Genomic DNA, 11,363 nt, shown 5'->3' on the forward strand with positions numbered 1-11,363 from the left:
GCCATGATCACAGTGAATGGCGGTGCTGGCTCGAAGTCTATTCTCTACAAACAAACCGCTGGAAGGAACTGCAGATGTCGGTTTACACCAAACATAGACATAAACTTACCGAATAGTGAAAGGCCTGAATTGAGTGGATGTGGAGACGATGTTGCCAAAGTGGGAGACTAAAGTGCGTTCCTTTAAGAAGATGAGGAGGCATTTCTTTAGTCAGAGGGTGGTGAATCTGTGGAATTCGTTGCCTCAGTGGACCGTGGAGGCCGTCAATGGATATTTTTAAGGCAGAGATAGATAAATTCTCAGTTAGTATGCGTGTCACAGGTTATGGGGAGAAGACAGGAGAATAGGGTAGGAGGGTAATAGATCAGCCATGATTGAATGGCGATGGGCCGAATGGCCTAATTCTGCTCCTAGTACTTATGAACATTAAAATAGTGGGAACTTAGCAGGTGGGGCAGCATCTCTGGAGCCATTGAGTCATAGAAAATGGAAACAGGCCCTTCGGCCCATGTTACTCCCACCAGCCAACATGTCCCATCTACTGGGCCTGTACTCGAGTGTAGAAGGATGAGGAGGGAACTCATGGAAATATACTGAAAGGCCTGGATAGAGTGAATGTGGAGAGGATGTTTCTACTAGAGCGAAAGTCTAGGACCAGAGGGCAAAGCCTCAGAATAAAAGGGCGTACCTGCAGAATGGAGATGAGGAGGATCTTCTATAGCCACAGGGTGGAATTCATTACCACAGACAGCGGTGGAGGCCAAGTCAATTGGGTATTTTACAACAGAGATTGATAGTTTCTTAATTAGTTACTACATCAAAGGTTATGGGGAGAAGGCAGGAGAATAGGGTTGTGAGGGGAAAATAGATCAGCCACGTTTGAATAGCAGAGCAGACTCGATGGGCCAAATGGCCATATTCTGCTCCTATGTCTTATAAACTTATAAGACTTCACAGAATGAGTTTCAGCTTAGACTTACTGGGCTGGACATTTTCACTTAGTGAGAGGTGATGGGTGCGACGTACAAACTCCGTACAGACAACACCCGTAGTCGGGATCGAACCTGGGTCTCCGACGCTGTATGCGCTGTTAGGCAGCAACTCTACCGCTGTGCCACCGTAGAGAAACAGAAACATAGAAAATAGGTGCAGTAGTAGGCCATTCGGCCCTTCGGGCCAGCACCGCCATTCAATATCATTGGCTGAGCATCCACAATCAGTTCCTGCTTTCTCCCCATATCCCTTGATTCCGTTAGCCATAAGAGTTACATCTAACTCTCTCTTGAAAACATCCAGTGAATTGGCCTCCACTGCCTTCTGTGGCAGAGAATCCTACAGATTCACAACTCTCTGGGCGTAAAACTTTTCCTCATCTCACTCCGAAATGGCCTACCCCTTAAACTGTGACCCCCTGGTTCTGGACTCCCCCAACATCGCGAACATTTTTCCTGCATTTAGCCTGTCCAATTGCTTAAGAATTTTACGTTTCTATAAGATCCCTTCTCAACCTTCTTAATTCCAGTGAATATGTTGAGTCGACTCATTCTTTCATCATATGTCAGTCTCGCCGTCCCGGGAATTAATCTGATGAACCTTCGCTGACCTCCCTCAATCGCAAGAATGTCCTTACTCAAATTAGGAGATGAAAACTGCACACAATACTCCAGTTGTGGTCGCACCAGGGCCCTGTACAACTGCAGTAGGAACTTGCTCCTATATTTAGAGTGAAAAACTTTCAGCAGAATGACGGTTTAAACTTCTAATAAATAGTTTGCCATCCACTTAACATGTTGACGAGAAACAGTACAATGCATATTGATTTAATTAAACAAAATGGAAGGTAGACACAAATTGCTGGAGTAACTCATCGGGACAGGCAGCACCTCGGGAAAGAAGGAATGGGTGGCGTTTTGGGTCGAGACCCTTCCTCAGACTGAGAGTCAAGGGAGGGGGAGACTCAGAGATAAGGAAGGGTAGGTGGTGGGCGGCACAACTCCTGTCGCAGCTGCCTCTGCAGTCCATCTGTCGTTTTTTATTTTTTGTCTCGTTTGAATGTAGTTTTTTTTTTAACTGTATGTGTGTGTGGGTGGGGAACTTAAATCTTTCCCCTGTACGGAGAACCCGACCTTTTCTCTGTCTGGTCTCCGTTGTCATTGGGGCCGAGCATCGTGGAGCGGCCTCCAACCGGAACGACCTGGGGCTCCAGTCGCGGAGCCTGCGGACCTACTCACCATTGCGGAGCTGGCCGAGTTCGGAGCGGGAGGAGCGGTGGTGGCGCGATGCTACGGCCTGACCCCGGAGATTCGGAAGCTTACCGCAGGTCTGGTGGATGGTGACACCGGGAGCCCGCGGGTCGCTGGTGGGAGACCGCTTTTCGGGGCTTCCGCAATGGCGACTTCTCCCGCCCGAGTTGCGGGGTTGAAAATTAACTGGAGCGGGGCCTTACATCGCCCGGCGCGGCTTTAAATGGCCGCGGGACTTGCTAGCGCCTGCCGGGGGCTCCAACACCAAGACCTGGAGCACGGCCTTGCATCACCCGGTGCAGCTTTAATGGCCGCGGGACTTATTTACCATCACCCGCCGGGGGCTTTGACTCTGACATCGGGTGGAGAATGAGGAGTGCAGGGAAGAGATAAGACTTTGCCTTCCATCACAGTGAGAAGGAGATTCACTGTGATGGATGTTTATGTAAATTGTGTCGTGTCTTGGTTCTTTTTCTTGTGTGTATGACTGCAGAAACCAAATTTTGTTTGAACCTCAATGAGGTTCAAATGACAACAAATAAATTGTAAATTGTAAGGTGTAGAAAGGAAAGATCAAATGGGATGAAAGCCAAGGAAAATAGCATTGCTAGCTAGGGGAAGGAGGCAACGAGGCATACAAAGATAAAATTTAATCAGGAGGAGTCAAACTGGTTGGAAAACTGGGAAGGGGGAGGGATGGAGAGAGAGGGAAATCAAGAGTTACTTGAAGTTTGAGGTCAATGTTCATACCGCTGGGGTGTAAGCTGCCCAAAGCGAAATATGAGGTGCTATTCCTTCAATTTATACTCTGACAGTGGAGGAGGCCCAGGACAGAAATATCAGTGGGAATGGGAGGGGGAGTTAAGATGTTTAGCAACCAGGAGATCAAGTAGGCCCAGGGGGACCGAGCGAAGGAGTTCAGCGAGATGATCGCCCAGTCTACGTTTGTTCTCGCCAATGTAAGTTCCTCAGTCTGGAGAAGGGTCTCGAGCCGAAACGTCACCTATTTATTTTCTCCATAGATGCTACCTGACCTGCTGAGTTACTCCAGGTTTATGTGTCTATTTTCATTGAAGAATAATCATGTACAACAAGGCGAACAAGTTTTATTAAATAACTTTATTAAATTTGGCAAAGATTGTAACGATGAAAGTATGTGATTAGAGTAAACAATTAAATACATTTTTCTTAAATACATTTTTCTTACTTTAACACCACATTGTTTTAATTATTATTATTATTATTATTATTTCATCACTTCACTCTTTCTTGTTGGTTTTAAGGTTTACTTTGGAAAGGAGATGTCAAATAAATTCAACAGTTCTGGATGACCACCCAACACCTAGAGTCCTGAGGTACTTGGTTGCACCATATGACTTTAATAAAATGATTCACAATGCAAGACGATAAACAGAAGAAGACAGGAGGAATCATGTTTTGTAGTTGGAATATAAGGGGCGCTAATGAACCAATTAAAAGGGGCAAGATATTCGCCCAATTAAAATCACTTAATTCTGACATAATTTTTCTGCAGGAAACACATCTGAAACATAGAAAATAGGTGCAGGAGTAGGCCATTCGGCCCTTCGAGCCTGCACCGCCATTCAATATGATCATGGCTGATCATCCAACTCAGTATCCTGTACCTGCCTTCTCTCCATACCTCCTGATCCCTTTTGCCACACGGGCCACATCTAACTCCCACTTAAATACAGCCAATGAACTGGCCTCAACTACCTTCTGTGGCAGAGAATTCCAGAGATTCATCACTGTGTGAAAAATGTTTTCCTCATCTCAGTCCTAAAATATTTCCCCCTTATCCTTACACTGTGACCCCTTGTTCTGGACTTCCCCAACATCGGGAACAATCTTCCTGCATCTAGCCTGTCCAACCTCTTAAGAATTTTGTAAGTTTCTATAAGATCCCCCCTCAATCTTCTAAATTCTAGCGAGTACAAGCCGAGTCTATCCAGTCTGAAACATCAAACACAGATAAGATTGAAGGAAAATTGGATCGGACAAACATATTATTCCTTATTTCTAAATCTAGATTGATGGCTATTATTATTCGTAAAGGTATACCATTTAAATCCAAGAACATCATATCAGATAAAGAGGGGAGGTATCTCATAGTTACGGGAGAATTTTACTCCACTCCACTTACTATGATAACCATTTATGCGCCTAATTTTGACGACCCTCAATTCTTTAATAAAATTCTGGATAGGATTTCAGAGTTTAATGATCAAAATGTGATAATAGGGGGGGGGGGGGGTTCAACTGTGTCCTAGATCCATATTTAGATAAATCGGCAAAACACAAAAGGAGCAATATAAAATCTGAAACGGGCAAACTCCTAAATACATATATAAAAAAACGCAAATATAACAGACGTATGGAGAATTGCTAATCCAGTTGGAAGGGAATACTCGTTTTACTCATCGGTACATGAAACATATTCACGAATTGACTATTTTTTGGTAGACATGAAATTAATTCCGTATACAATTAACCCTAAATATCATAATAGTATTATTTCTGATCACCCCCCGTTAACTTTTTTTATTAAAAGTAGAAGGAGTGATGGATAAAAAAGCATTTTGGAGGTTTAACCCCCAAATTCTAAGCAACCCACAAGGTAACACATATTTAAAACAACAGATTAAATTCTTCTTCGAGACTAATGATACAACAGGTATTTCACCTTCATTATTATGGGAAACTTTCAAGGCATTTATCAGAGGAGTTATAATTTCATATCAAGCCTTCCAAAATAAAAAGAATAATATAGAACAATTGCAGTTAGAACAAGAGATTAAACAATTAGACCTAGATAATGCCAAAGACCCAACCATAGACAAACACAATAAGATAACTTTATTGAAATTTAAATTAAATCAAATCTTATCGGCAAGAGTAATAAGATTATTTCAAATTACAAAACAGGAAAACTTTGAATTTGGCGATAAACCACATAAACTTTTAGCACGTCAGCTGAAAACCCGAGAAAAGGAAAATACAATTACAAAAATTAAATCAGATAAGGGTGAATTATTAACATTACCTAAAGTTATTAATAAAAGATTTGCTCAATTTTATCAAAATTTATATACATCTAAAACCGTAGCAGATAACATTAAAATTACAAATTTCTTAGATAAGTGAAACCTTCCAAAACTTACGTTGTTGGAACAAGAGGAGTTAGGAGCTCAGATTACACTTAAAGAAATAGAGGAAACAATAAACTCGCTGAAAAATGGTAAAACACCAGGACCAGATGGTTTTATTAATGAATTCCACAAAAAATTCTACAAGATAATATCTCCGCGCCTACAAAAACTATATACTCATGCCTTTAAAGAAAATACACTACCAGAAACATTAGCTGAATCAACGATCACACTTATACCAAAAAAAGATAAAGATCTAGAAGAACCAGGTTCATATAGAGTAATAGCACTCTTAAACACTGATCAGAAAACACTAGCAAAAACATTTTGAGTAAATACGTTAGTAAATTAATAAGTTCGGATCAAACGGGGTTCACACCTAAAAGATACTCGGCCAATAATTTGAGACGCTTGTTTAATATAATGTATTCACAAAAAACTGAAGAAGAAGATGTATCAATTATTTCAATGGACGCAGAAAAAGCATTTGATCAAGTAGAATGGCAATATATGTACAAAGTATTACAAAAATTTAACATTGGAGAGAATTTTATCTCATGGATAAAATTATTATATGACAAGCCGACAGCCAGAATACTGACTAACAATATGTTATCTTTATAATTTCATTTATAAAGGGGCAATAGACAGGGGTGTGCATTATCAAGTTCAAGTTCGTGAGTTTATTGTCATGTGTCCCTGTATAGGACAATGAAATTCTTGCTTTGCTTCAGCACACAGAACATAGTAGGCATTTGCTACAAAACAGATAAGTGTGTCCATATACCATTATATAAATATATACACACATGAATAAATAAACTGATAAAGTGCAAATAACAGAAAATGGGTTATTAATAATCAGAGTTTTGTCCAAGCCAGGTTTAATAGCCTGATGGCTGTGGGGAAGTAGCTATTCCTGAACCTGGTTGTTGCAGTCTTCAGGCTCCTGTACCTTCTACCTGAAGGTAGCAGGGAGATGAGTGTGTGGCCAGGATGGTGTGGGTCTTTGATGATACTGCCAGCCTTTTTGAGGCAGCGACTGCGATAAATCCCCTCGATGGAAGGAAGGTCAGAGCCGATGATGGACTGGGCAGTGTTTACTTTTTGTAGTCTTTTCCTCTCCAGGGCGCTCAAATTGCTGAACCAAACCACGATGCAACCAGTCAGCATGGTCTCTACTGTGCACCTGTAGAAGTTAGAGAGAGTCTTCCTTGACAAACCGACTCTCCGTAATCTTCTCAGGAAGTAGAGGCGCTGATAAGCTTTCTTGATAATTGCATTAGTGTTCTCGGACCAGGAAAGATCTTCAGAGATGTGCACGCCCAGGAATTTGAAGCTCTTGACCCTTTCAAACATATAAATGGGGCTGTGGGTCCCCCTCCTACTCCTTCCAAAGCCCACAATCAGTTCCTTGGTTTTGCTGGTGTTGAGGGCCAGGTTATTGCGCTGGCACCATATGGACAGTTGCTCAATCTCTCTTCTATACTCTGACTCATCCCCATCAGTGATACGCCCCACAACAGTGGTGTCATCAGCGAACTTGATGATGGAGTTCACACTGTGAATGGCTACGCAGTCATGAGTATAGAGTGAGTACAGCAGGGGGCTGAGCACGCAGCCTTGAGGTGCTCCCGTGCTGATTGTTATCAAGGCTGACACATTTCCACCAATACGAACAGACTGTGGTCTGTGAATGAGGAAGTCGAGCATCCAATTGCAGAGGGATGCGCAGAGACCCAGTTCTGCGAGTTTGGTAACCAGCTTGGAGGGGATGATTGTACTAAATGCCGAGCTGTAATCAATGAATAACAGCCTGACATATGAGTTTTTGTTGTCCAAGTGGTCCAGAGCGGAGCCCCTGCTATTTGCCCTGGTGATAGAGCCTCTAGCAGAAAGTATAAGAAACCATCCGAATAATACCAAAGACTCAAATAATAAAATTTCACTATACGCAGACGATGTATTATTATACATTACAAACTCGCAACTCAGTATACCAAATATACAAAATTTAATAGAGGAATTTGGCTCCTTTTCAGGATACAGAATAAATTGGAATAAAAGTGAAATTATGATGTTAAAACCCCAAGATTCGACACACCTGTTAAAATTTCCATTTAAAATTGCAACAGAAAAATTTAAGTATTTGGGTATCCAAATTACTAGAAAATATAAATCACTATTTAATGCAAATTTTATGCCTTTACTGACTAAATTAAATGCATCGATTAAATTCTGTAAAACCTTACCGATGTCTTTAATAGGTGGAATAAATGCTATAAAAATGATTTTTCTACCACAAATATTATATGTATTTCAATCAATACCAATATACTTACCAAAAAATTTCTTAAAAAAATTAGACTCCAATATTACAAACTACATATGGGACTACAAATTGCACAGAATTCAAAGAAAACACCTGTGTAAACCTAAAGAATTAGGGGGACTGATACTTCTGAATTTTTTATACTACTACTGGGCAGTACATATTAAAAATATAATTTTTTGGTTGGACAGTTCTGCCCAACAGGCAGAATGGATAAGGATGGTGAAAGAGGACTGTTCTCCTTTTAATATAGGAGCGATCCTCTTCTCCCTGATAAAATTAAACAGCACAATATACAAGAAGAACCCAATTATCCAGAATACAATTTGACTTTGAAATTACGAAACTTATCGCTTTTATCTCCAATAGTAAATAATTCCTCATTTCAAGATTCAAACAAGGGGACATGACTTGAGAATTAAGGGACTGAAGTTTAGGGGTAACATGAGGGGGAACTTCTTTACTCAGAGAGTGGTAGCTGTGTGGAATGAGCTTCCAGTGAAGGTGGTGGAGGCAGGTTCGTTTTTATCATTTAAAAATAAATTGGATAGTTATATGGATGGGAAAGGAATGGAGGGTTATGGTCTGAGCGCAGGTATATGGGACTAGGGGAGATTATGTGTTCGGCACGGACTAGAAGGGTCGAGATGGCCTGTTTCCGTGCTGTAATTGTTATATGGTTATATGGTTATTTAAAACATCTCTCACTGACAAAACGTATACCTATTGGGAAAGATTAGGAATTAAAAGGATTGGAGACTTGTATGAAATGGGATTTTTTAAATAATTTCAACAATTACAATTAAAATACAACTTGAAAAATAACCAATACTTGAAATACCTTCAAATTAGAGACTATTTAAAAAAACATATACAAGGATATCAAAGTCTAACTAGTTTTATTAGATGAAGCAATGAATATTAAGGCAGATTCATGCAATTTAATATCATACGTATATAATATAATTTTAAATATAGAATCACCATCGACAGGGGCAATCAGAGCAGATTTGGAACGAGAACTACAGATAGAAATTTCGAAAGAAACATGGGAAAAACACCTGATATATATACATAAATGTTCGATTAATGCAAAACATACTTTAAAATCAATTAAAAATTTTACATAGATTATACTACTCGAAAACAAGATTGAATAACATCTATCCAAATATCTCTCCCATCTGTGATAAATGCTTATCTGAGAATACCACTATAACACACTCTTTTGTCTCCTGTATCAAACTTTACACATTTTGGAATGAAATTTTTGAAATTTTTACAAAACTATTTGATAGAAGACTTGAACCTTATACAGAAATGATTATCTTTGGATCAATGGAAGATGGGAATAAGCTAAATACGTTTTAAAAATCTCTACTTAATCATGGTTTAATAACAGAAAAAAACGTATACTTAAATTTTGGAAAAATGCGCCAACACCAACGCTCAAAATGTGGATTTCAAATATGTCGGAAACGGCATATCTGGAAGAAATGCGACTCCTTCTAGCAGGTAAAGCAGACCAATTCTTATTGATTTGGTCTCCTTTTATCGACTTCTTACAAGCATATGGTGCAACACAACCATAGAAATAAAATGTTTCAGAATCAGGTGACGAGTGGCCTGGAACATAAAATAGTAAGATTAAACGAGAACTTACCAGTTTGAAGTTTGATCTGTATTTTATGAGGAGTTACGATGAGGGATTACGTGAAGAACCCCGCCAGGACGCAGCGGTTTGAAATCACAGATAACTGTAATGACTAAACATAGTAAGATTAGAGAAGAGGTACCAGTTAAGTATATGATCAGGGTGGGAGCGGAGGGCACGTAATCCCTCATCGTAACTCCTCATAAAATACAGATCAAACTTTAAACTGGTAAGTTCTCGTTTAATCTTACTATTTTACTTCGGAGTCACGTGAGTGACTACGTGAAGATTTTAAAGCTCTGTGATTTCATGCCGTGGAAACGAGTCCATGCATCACGTCTGCCTTGACTGTGGGAGGAATTGTGTTAACATAATTTGGACATGATTCGACATTGTAATCATAAAATTTTTTAACACAAGTTTATAACCCCTTTTATGGGTTTAAATTAATTTACAGAACTTAAATTGTTTCTGAAAATGTTCCAGGTTTCATTACTGGTTTATTACAAAATAATTGGAATGTTTTCCCCTCCAGACCATCCTGCTGCCTTGAGGATTTGGTCCATTGGTATATCCAACTGTATTGCTGCCGATGTAGCTGCAGCCCTGGTGGAAAGAGATTTTAAAAGTTTAATATCCACCCCAGCCTGTGTTAGCAACTGTTTCAGCCATCTTGAGATGGTCTGGACCGTCACTCTTGGTGTGGTTGCTAGTGGCTGACCAAAATGTGCCTTTTCATTGCCTCTTAGGAGTTTTCTCCATGTATAACGACAGATGTCATATTATACACAGACGGTCATCTGTTGTGTATGACCTAATTGTATATTGAGGCCTGCTGATCCCTTTTCTGTTCTGCTTACTATCTCATAAATATGAAACGTAATATTTTCTGTTGAGAAAGTCATGTTGTCCAGTCTAATTTTTGCAGTGACTGTATCCTCTGTGCCGTGACCAATACCATTAGCATGACTGTTTTAATGTCAGTCTGTGTAGGGACAGAACTGTTGCTGGAGACCAATTCCTGAGCATCTTCAGGGTTATTCTCACATCCCATATTTGGGAGTATCTGGTTCCCCTCATAGGTTTTGTACCAGTGGGTGAGTCCCAACAGTGTAATGGTCTGTCCCCTGCCATAGGTAAGTCGATAGGGCACTTCTGGCACAGTTGATGGCACTGTAACTGAGCCCCTCATCATAATGGAGGCCTGCCAGATATTCCAGAACGGATGGGATTTTCATGTCTCTGATTCCATGTTTGATACCACTGGGAACCATGGTTGTGTAGGCCAATCGGGTACTACCAATACCAGATGCAGAGTCTTGTTGTATTTTCTTAATACCCGACTGATGAGGCAGGAAAGGAGGGAATGAGTAAATAAACAATTCCCCCCCCCCCCCCCAATGCAGCGAAAATGCATCTGTCGCCGCTGCCCCAGGGTCTGGTTCCTGTGTAACATAACTTGATAACTGGTGGTTAAGTCTGGATGCGAATAAATCGATATCTGGTGTTCCATATTTTGCTGTGATATCAGCAAATACTTGACCTGGTGTCTGCCACTGAATTTAGTCTTCCTGGTAGGTAAGTGGTTGATATCCAAATATCTCTCTGGATACACCATTGCCAATTTGTATAGCCAGATTGTCACATGATGTCGATTTGTTTCCACCCTGTGGTTAATGTATGCTACCATGGTGGTATGGTATTGGTGGCTCCGCACCCAAGTGCACTGGCATCAGTTTGTAGTACCATGGAAAGGTTACTGACAATGCTTGGATAGGAACAAGGCCAGATGTTATCTATCCACCATTTTAGTTCCATTTTAGCTTGATTGGTAGTTTCACAGATCTGTCAAAGTGACCTGCATAATTTAGAGTGCTTGTATTTTGCTCTCTGTATGTTTTGGCAATGTAGAGGTCCAAATTGTGTGGCTGGAAGGCAGCCATCATTATGCCAATTACTTTAGC

Source organism: Amblyraja radiata, chromosome 30, assembly GCF_010909765.2.
Source record: "Amblyraja radiata isolate CabotCenter1 chromosome 30, sAmbRad1.1.pri, whole genome shotgun sequence".
Lineage (NCBI taxonomy): Eukaryota > Metazoa > Chordata > Chondrichthyes > Rajiformes > Rajidae > Amblyraja > Amblyraja radiata.